Source organism: Brassica oleracea, chromosome C9, assembly GCF_000695525.1.
Source record: "Brassica oleracea var. oleracea cultivar TO1000 chromosome C9, BOL, whole genome shotgun sequence".
In the NCBI taxonomy this organism is placed as follows: domain Eukaryota; kingdom Viridiplantae; phylum Streptophyta; class Magnoliopsida; order Brassicales; family Brassicaceae; genus Brassica; species Brassica oleracea.
The window spans coordinates 44,818,778-44,827,289 of NC_027756.1; the positions used below are offsets into that span (position 1 = coordinate 44,818,778).

The 8,512-nt window shown below is 35.6% G+C and overlaps 2 long non-coding RNA genes across 3 annotated transcripts; both read left to right on the forward strand.

Annotated features, from left to right (window-relative positions):
* Positions 1 to 4,320: 4,320 nt before the first annotated feature.
* On the forward strand, positions 4,321 to 5,503 carry LOC106316713. The gene is made up of 3 exons (XR_001264937.1): positions 4,321 to 4,515; positions 5,057 to 5,264; positions 5,351 to 5,503. It is a non-coding gene; the product is annotated as an uncharacterized LOC106316713 (long non-coding RNA).
* A 938-nt stretch (positions 5,504 to 6,441) lies between these two features.
* Positions 6,442 to 8,512, forward strand: LOC106316712. 2 transcript variants are annotated; one of them, XR_001264936.1, is made up of 5 exons: positions 6,442 to 6,995; positions 7,191 to 7,340; positions 7,542 to 7,945; positions 8,042 to 8,313; positions 8,390 to 8,512. It is a non-coding gene; the product is annotated as an uncharacterized LOC106316712 (long non-coding RNA). The 2 variants fall into 2 exon arrangements; XR_001264935.1 differs by having other exon boundaries at positions 6,442 to 6,915.

Sequence of the window (8,512 nt, forward strand, 5' to 3'; positions counted from 1 at the left end):
AAGTTATTTTTCAAATTTCTTTTATTTAGGATTTTACGAAAAAAATTATTTTCAAATAATGATAGATTTTTATTAATACATACACAATGTTTTGTTTTGTACAAATGTCACAATCATATCGGGTGAAATATTTGAAGTTATTTTTGGTTTATAATTTTTTAACACAAAACTATCTATTAAAAAGGAAAATTTCAACTATAATCCGTTCTTGTTTTTTAAGATTTTTATACAACTAATATATTTTCAATAAAAACATTATGTTTAGTTAATTATATATTGTGTCTTATACATACAAACATATATTCCTCATATTTACACATACTTATGTACGATAAAAACATCATAATTAAAAAAAAAACTTGTGTTAGCATCATAAGATGTAATAAGGATGAAAAAAAAAATTGAGTTGTTTAAAGAAATTAAAAGAAAATACTCATATAATATTTTTCTTGTCAATACTATTTTTTATGAAAATAATATGAAGAATCTTAAACCTAAATATAGATGTGAAAATAATATTTATGTTGGTTTATATTTTTGTAGTATACATTTATCTGTTAAAAAGGAAAGTTAGTTATTTATATGAAAATAATAAGAGTACTTTTACATTTTTATTTTCTTAGGTTTTAAAAAAGGAATATCACTTATTTTATAGTTAGTTTTTCTATTATTTTTATTAGATAATTTCTTGTACTCGTAGGATTTTATAATTCGTTTTTATTTAATTTTTTATTAAAAAAATTAATATTTTATCTTATAATATTTTTCTTTAGTATCTTTAAAATGAAAAATATAAAACATATTTTAAAAAGAAAAAAAAACTTTCAAATAGCTTTTTACAATTATTCTTTGTTTATAGAATTTTTAAAAATTAAATTTACTATAATTGTAAAAGGCTATGCGATAGTACTTTCCTTTTCTTAACTCCTAAAAAGAATAATAACCTATATTTTTTAATAATTTTTCTTTCTAGTGTCCAAAAAAATGTAATAATAATTTTCTTTTTCTAAAATTTTTTAAATCTTAATAAAAGAGAATTGTAACATATTTTTGACACATGTCACAATCTTAATAAATTAATTGACACATGTCGCAATCATATTAATTAGCAACTTTGAAGAACCAAGCTTTATATAATAATATTTCTTTAGTATCTTTAAAATGAAAAATATAAAAAAAAAAATTTAAAAAGAAAAAAAAACTTTCAAATAGCTTTTTACAATTATTCTTTGTTTATAGAATTTTTAAAAATTAAATTTACTATAATTGTAAAAGGCTATGGGATAGTACTTTCCTTTTCTTAACTCCTAAAAAGAATAATAACCTATATTTTTTAACAATTTTTCTTTTCTAGTGTCCAAAAAAATGTAATAATAATTTTTTTTTTCTAAAATTTTTTAAATCTTAATAAAAGAGAATTGTAACATATTTTTGACACATGTCACAATCTTAATAAATTAATTGACACATGTCGCAATCATATTAATTAGCAACTTTGAAGAACCAAGCTTTCTATAATAAGATTCTTAACTTTTTAACAGATCTAACTTAATTTTTATGTCTTTCGTTAATCAGTGATAAATGTGTTAATGCTTTTATGCTAACTTTAATTTTTTTTGGCTAACTTTTTACATGTTAATTATATGTATGTAACTAATTTTATTTGTAGAATAAATATTTCTGTGCGTATGCACAGGCAACACTAGTTGTATTTCCTAATTACAAATCTCAAATTGAGTATTTATGCCAGTTATTTCATTATACTGCCTTTTTTTTAAACACCATTATATTTCCTTATTTGTCAGTGTTTCATCTAATAACTGCCTCCGATTTAAACCTATCTCACCATCATTTACCTTCCCATTTTCACATCAGACGAAGAAGCAGGTAGGATTCTCAAAAATTGCTAGTGTTCTTCGTTGAAATTGCTTGTGTTGTGGTGCCAAAACCAATTTCTTCTTCTAGAGGTAATAACTCAGCAATTTCCAATAAATGGTGGAATCTACATGGTTAGGGTTGTGGCTCATATTTTCCATGAAAAGATAAAACTTTATTTCCAGTCAATAAAAAATAAAATTCTATGTTGTTAAGTATACAAAGTCTCTTTGTTGATCCTTACGCCCACACAGCGCTAAAATAGATCTGTTATCTAAATCGTACTAATGGCTTCTTCGTCGTCTTCTTTGCCTCGAAACTGGGATCACGATGTCTTTCCAAGCTTCCACGGGCAAGATGTACGCCAAAATTTTCTCAGTCACATGTTGAAGGAGTTCAGAAACAAAGGAATCAACATGTTTAACCAAGTTGCTTTGGTCTAGTGGTATAGGAGCTCCAGCTGGAGTGCCCTCCCCTAGTTCGAGCCTTGGCCACTGCGGAATTTACATGTGGGCTGTAGCACCCGAGACCGAAGACCGTTACACGGTGAGCCACATGGTGACGCCCTGGCAGCGTCCATGCTCACTTCGGTCTCTAGTCTGGACCACCTCGGTGGGGCTAGAATACTCGGTTAGCAAAAAAAACAAGATCGAGAGAGGAGAATCCATCGGTCCTGAACTCAAACGGGCGATCGGAGGATCTAACTAAGATTGCCATCGTCTTGCTCTCCGAAAGATACGCTTCTTCGTCGTGGTGTCTTGAGGAATTGGTGGAGATCATGAACAGAGAATTGGGTCAGATGGTGATGACTATTTTTTATAAAGTGAATCCAACTGATGTAAAGAAGCAGACAGGAGATTTTGGGAAGGTTTTTGAAGAAACCTGTCAAGGAGAAAACAAAGAGAAGATTGAGACATGGAGACAAGCTTTGGAGGGTGTGGCCACAATCGCCGGTTACCATATATATAACAAACATGTTTGTATTCTTCTAGCATCAAACTGTATATTATAAAATTTGAATTATATATATAGCTAAGAGAAAGTCGTCACTTTTAAATGTGTATTAGGGATAATGAAGTAAACAGCGTGGACAGCGTGTAGCAATATTCAACTTGTTTGAAATATGGACGGCTATTTCTTCAATCATTGCCGCTTCATTATCCCTAATTCACAAAGAGAAAGAGATCAATTTAAAAGTGACGACTTTCTAGCTATATAGTCCAGCTGGATAGAGATATTGATCGTAAACAGCGTGGACAGCACCAATTTTTGAATCACGAAGAAGAATTGATTGATGATGATGCAGCAGTAAGTTTTCGCTCACTTCGTTGCTCATTACAAATTGAGTTTATTTGATGAGGTATTTCCAACTTATTGCTATTTTGTCTTTTTAATAGTACTAGGGGCATAGCCCCCGCGCAAGCGCGGGGCCGGATACGTTGTAGATGAACACATTTTTGGGTTGGGATGATGAATGACATGGTATGTTAACATGAATTCCATCGTCTCAATTGTTGAATCGTTGAAATTACCTTGATTGTCAATGAAAGATCGAACTTGGAAATTGATGTCGGATTGTTGTATCGTTGGTCTGTGGATATAGACTTGGAGTGTTCGTTGTGGATTTGCTCTTGAAGATATTGTTCGGTGGGTGAAGTGATGAGAAAGAAATGGATTGTTATTCATTCTTGTGGTGTTTGTTGAAGGTAGGGTGTCATAGATATGTTTTATAGATGGTTGGTGTGTGTTTTTTTTTTTGTTGTTTACTTTTTGACGTTTGTTTATATGGTTCATTTATTCATTGGCGTTAAATACTTGGAGTAAATGGACTGTTATTAATTTATTTATTTTATTATGCTGCTTTGTTACTGTTTCAGAAGATTATGCTTAATATATTTACAATCACTGTTTGATCTATTATTTCAAGATTGCGTTTAATGATATTATATTAGAAATTTGTTTTCTTTAATAGTTTTTTATTTCACCAATGAGGTTATCATTTGTAATTGGATGTTGTAAAAGGTGGTAACATTGAAAAATAAATAAATGAAAAATTATATGGACCTGAAAACATAACGGTTGTAAATTGTTGACATAAAGTTTAGTAATTGTTAAAATAATTTAATAATATAGTTAATTAATTTGTGGTGAGAGGATAAATAATCAAGTGGGTCAACTAAATGGTTTTTTTTATATAATACAGTATTAATTTATGAAATTTATTTAATTAAATAGTTATATAACTATTTTTTTTGTAGGTTAGTTCTGTTTGGGAAAATATAATGTTGTTTCTTTAAATGTTTGTATGCTCAACATATCAAAGCATATTTGGTCGTCCAAAAAACGGATTGGGTTTAAAAATGTTGGGCTCGAATTGTGGTGGGCCTTGAATTTACATTTGTTCTGATACTTAAAAAAATCCCTTAGGTCGTCTTTTTTCCTCCGTCGTCGGGGGAGCTTCACCGTTGCCTGCGATTCCTGTCCTGATTGGCGTTTAAGGCGGTGATTTTGGGTTACGGCAATTGTTCTAAAGCGTAATTGAAGAAGAATTTGCTCACATTAGCTTAGGCAGAGTCGGCATCAATCCGTACTCATTGATCCTTTGATGTTTCGTCATCGTCTGAACCTGCAACAGAGAAGGTTTGAATTTTTGGTTTTTTTTCACTAATTTTAATAGAGAAACAACAAAAGTATAACGGGACCCTAAAACGCTGTACTTTATTAAGCTTTGGCTTCACAATTCGTGCTGTCTGTGCCGTTCTCAAATTTGTTTTTTCATGTTAGTTTCTCAGTGATTCTTAAACTCTTTAATTTTCTTTCTGAATGTTTTTATCTTGATAGATATGGAGGATGTAGACATATTGAGATGAACCTTTAGTTTGTCATCTTTGATGAACCAAAGTGAAAACGTACGTTTAAACTGAATATCTGATTGTCTGACTTAAGATTTGAGGTTGTGTTAGTTAATCTGATTTGCTTCGAACGTAAGTGTTTTATATAATATTGGAAAGCATAAGGAGACGCCTAACGCATAGGTGGAGATAGAAGATAACATACCGGTAGATTGAGGCAGTCCGTTGTAGGCTTCTCTGTAGACTATGTTAGATATCGTTCTACTCTCATCACCATCTCTGCTCAAGTCTAAAATTTTGAGTCCTTTGGGTGTTGTAACTCTTGACAGTGCCACGTATAGCTGACCATGGCTGAAGACTGGTTTAGGCAAGTATAGAGAGACGTGTGACAAAGTCTGTCCTTGACTTTTATTTATTGTCATCGCATAACAGACCCTTATCGGAAACTGGCGTCGCTTCAAGGTGAATGGATGGTTGGATTCTGGTGGTGACAATATGATCCGTGGTAGCAGAATAGGATCTCTCTTGGTGGTTGATGTGAGCATTTCTGTCTTAATAACCTTTTCCCCCAAGTGTGTCACTATTAGTCTTGTGCCGTTACATAAGCCTTCTTTTTGGTTCAGATTATGCAGGAGCATGACTGGGACACCCACTTTCAGACGTAGTTTATGCGCCGGTAGACCTGGAAACTCCAATGAGTTTAGATATTCCACCAGGTATGTCATATCTAAGTCTCCTGAATGTTGCTCTTCCTCCGCAAAGCTGTCCGCACTCAAGTACTCCTTCTCTTCTCCAGGAACTTTTGATACCAAATAAGTGTTGATTTCATCAACTGTGACATTCCTTGGTGTTAATATGGCAGTCTCTCTGATTTTGTACAGATCCTTGTGGTCGTTTGCAAAATCTGGAAAGGCAGAAGAACATAGAGTCTCCAAAGGAGTGGAGGTTATAGGCAGAAGGATAGTTTTGTCTATGAGAATTTGATCTTCTGGTTGGGCACAGTCGTCGAGGATCTGAGGTTCCTTTGCTGCTCTGCCATCACCGACCTCAAGAATCCAGTCCGCAAAAGCTTTTTCTTCTGGTTTTACACGCATGTTTTGCGTTAGGAGAAAAATTTCGCAGTTGTTCCAGAGGTGCGATCGATTGAGAGCGGCGTTGACTGTATCTTGTCTTGTACCTTGGGGAATAACTGGCAAAATCTGGCGGAAATCACCTCCCAGAAGTACTGTTTTGCCACCAAAAGGTTCTGTCAACGTTGTTTTATCTGTGACTGCTAAAATGTCCCTTAGAGTACGATCAACAGCTTCAAACGTGTGGCGATGTGCCATTGGAGCTTCGTCCCAGATGATGAGGTCTGTTTCGTTGAGGAGGTTGGCGAGGATTGTTCCAGCTTTCACTTCATAGTAAGTATCTTCAAAAAGCTTAAGTGGAATATTAAACTTCTGATTCGTTGAGGAAGTTGGCGAGGATTGTTCCAGCTTTCACTTCACAATAAGTATCTTCAAAAAGCTTAAGTGGAATATTAAACCTGGAGTGTGCTGTGCGACCACCAGGCAGTAGAAGAGCGGCAATTGCTGAGGAAGGGACTGGTATGAATTTCTTGCTGCTTGATCGCAAAGCTGCTATGATGGCTCGGTATAGGAATGTCTTTCCTGTACCTCCTGCTCCATAGAGGAAGAATAACCTGCCTTCCTTCTGAAAAACGGACTTGATGACTGCATCATATACTGCCCGTTGTTGATGGTTGAGTTTGTCAAAAAGCTTCTCGTGGATAATGGCCTCCTCAGCTATGTCAAACTGGTCGTGCCTCGCCATAGCTTTATGTTTGATTTGGTCCATAACAGCTTTGTTTGGAAGTGGCATCACCGTAAACTCAGTTAACGACTTCTCGAAGTTTTGTAGCAAGCATTCTATTTCAATAAGTGTGTACTGTTGTAGTTCATTGGGGGATAGCTGGAGGTCTGGGAAACGAAGTAGACGTCGCTGCTGCATGAGAACATCTTCTGCCATGTCCTGCCAAGAATGGTCCCATAGTTTTTTTGGTTCTGAGACCTGACAGAAGACGAGGATTAGTACGAACATGTAGCGAAGAGATCTTGGCGATGAGAATTGAGATGCTTCTGACATCGAGTCATGCCAGTCCTTGTCTGTGCCGAGCAAGCCTCTTGCATAGCAGGCTTCTTGAAAGGTATTGTATTTGATGTCACCCACTGAATATAAATCGTCATAGCATGTAGGGCCTCGTACTACGCTGACCAAAATGCGCAAGTAATATTTATCACCAGCTGCTGGGTTAATGTTTACAATCCGTCCAATGGTCCCTTTCTGCTTTCTTTTTGTGTAGATCTTGTTTGAACTATCCTAGACAAACATAAGTAGTATCTCAATGTACTTTAATTTCCTGACTTCTTCGTAGAGTCTGTTCATTTCAAACCACTCTGTTAACATAGTTCTGCCATGTAGGTACCGGTTCTCGACATTCCCAAGGTCCTCATCTTCTTCAAATATAGCCGTCTGTTCTCCAGGGAGGTGTACTGGCATTTTCTGTACCGCTGGGGTGTGGTGGTGAATAGAAAACTCAAATATTCTCCACATCGATTCACATGCTGAAAGGTACCTCCCGTCTAAATAATTATCTATCTCATTGGTCGGCTTTTCTTTTTTGTTTGTCTCCGACTGAGTAGACTGGTCTTGGTTTTTTTGGAACCTGAAGCATGATCTATCAACACCCTTTGTAATGTACTTGAACAGGTATTTGATTGCGCTTGATTTGTTGCACCATTCAACATTGACATGTGCCTTGTATTTTTTCAGGATCTGGAGATTGTGGGGAACAACAAATTGATTGTCAAGCTTGATGTTTCCCTTGTAAACAACCTGTTCTGTCTACCGTCGCCTGTATAAGATGTAGCCGGACTCATTAACTTGAGTGTGTGAAACGTAGCTGCGGGGAATTTTTTTACTGCAAACACCATCCTCCATGCACGGAGATGCTTTTCTGTCTTCCCCACAGGGGCCGTGCATCATGTGTTGCTCCACCAGACCATAAGCCTCTGGATCTTTTTCTTTGTCTGGGAGTTCTGCTGAGATGATTTTGTCAATATCTGATGCTGTTGGATTTCTGAAGTCACCGTCAAGCCATAGAAGTATGTGAGCATGTGGCAACCCTCTCTTCTGAAACTCAATTGTGTAGACAACTGAGTTTTAAAAAATAACAGGTCAGATATGTTTGTTCAGATATGGTTAGTTTGTATAGTGAAATTATAAGGTCAGTGAATTGATTTGGTGTAATAATAAAACAATTTTTTTTGCAGAATGATACCTGCTTTGGGACGGGGAAAGAAGATGCCTTTGTTGAAATCTGAAATCAACTCATCAAGCTTCATCTTGAACACCCTAGCTTCTAAGTCTGGGTGATCATTAGGGTCATCAGAGCCATACATTTTAAGGTGGTCAGATATCTCATCCCATTTGGGATTGGTTGTAATGGTGATGAATAAGTCTGGATTCCCATACCACCGACATATTGCCATCGCATCATGATACTTTTCAGCCATATAACGTGGGCTCCCTGTAAAACTTGCGGGTAATATGACTCGCTTTCCTATTGATTTTGCGTCCGTATCCCCTTTCATGGCAGCATCTTGTACATTGTTATATAGGTCTGCTCTGATCTTCTTCTGGTTCAATCTGAACCACCGCAACCTCTCTTGCTCTATGGATGTGTAAGCGTCAACGATATACTGGTGGAGTAATCTTTTGGATCTCACAATAACCATGCCTTC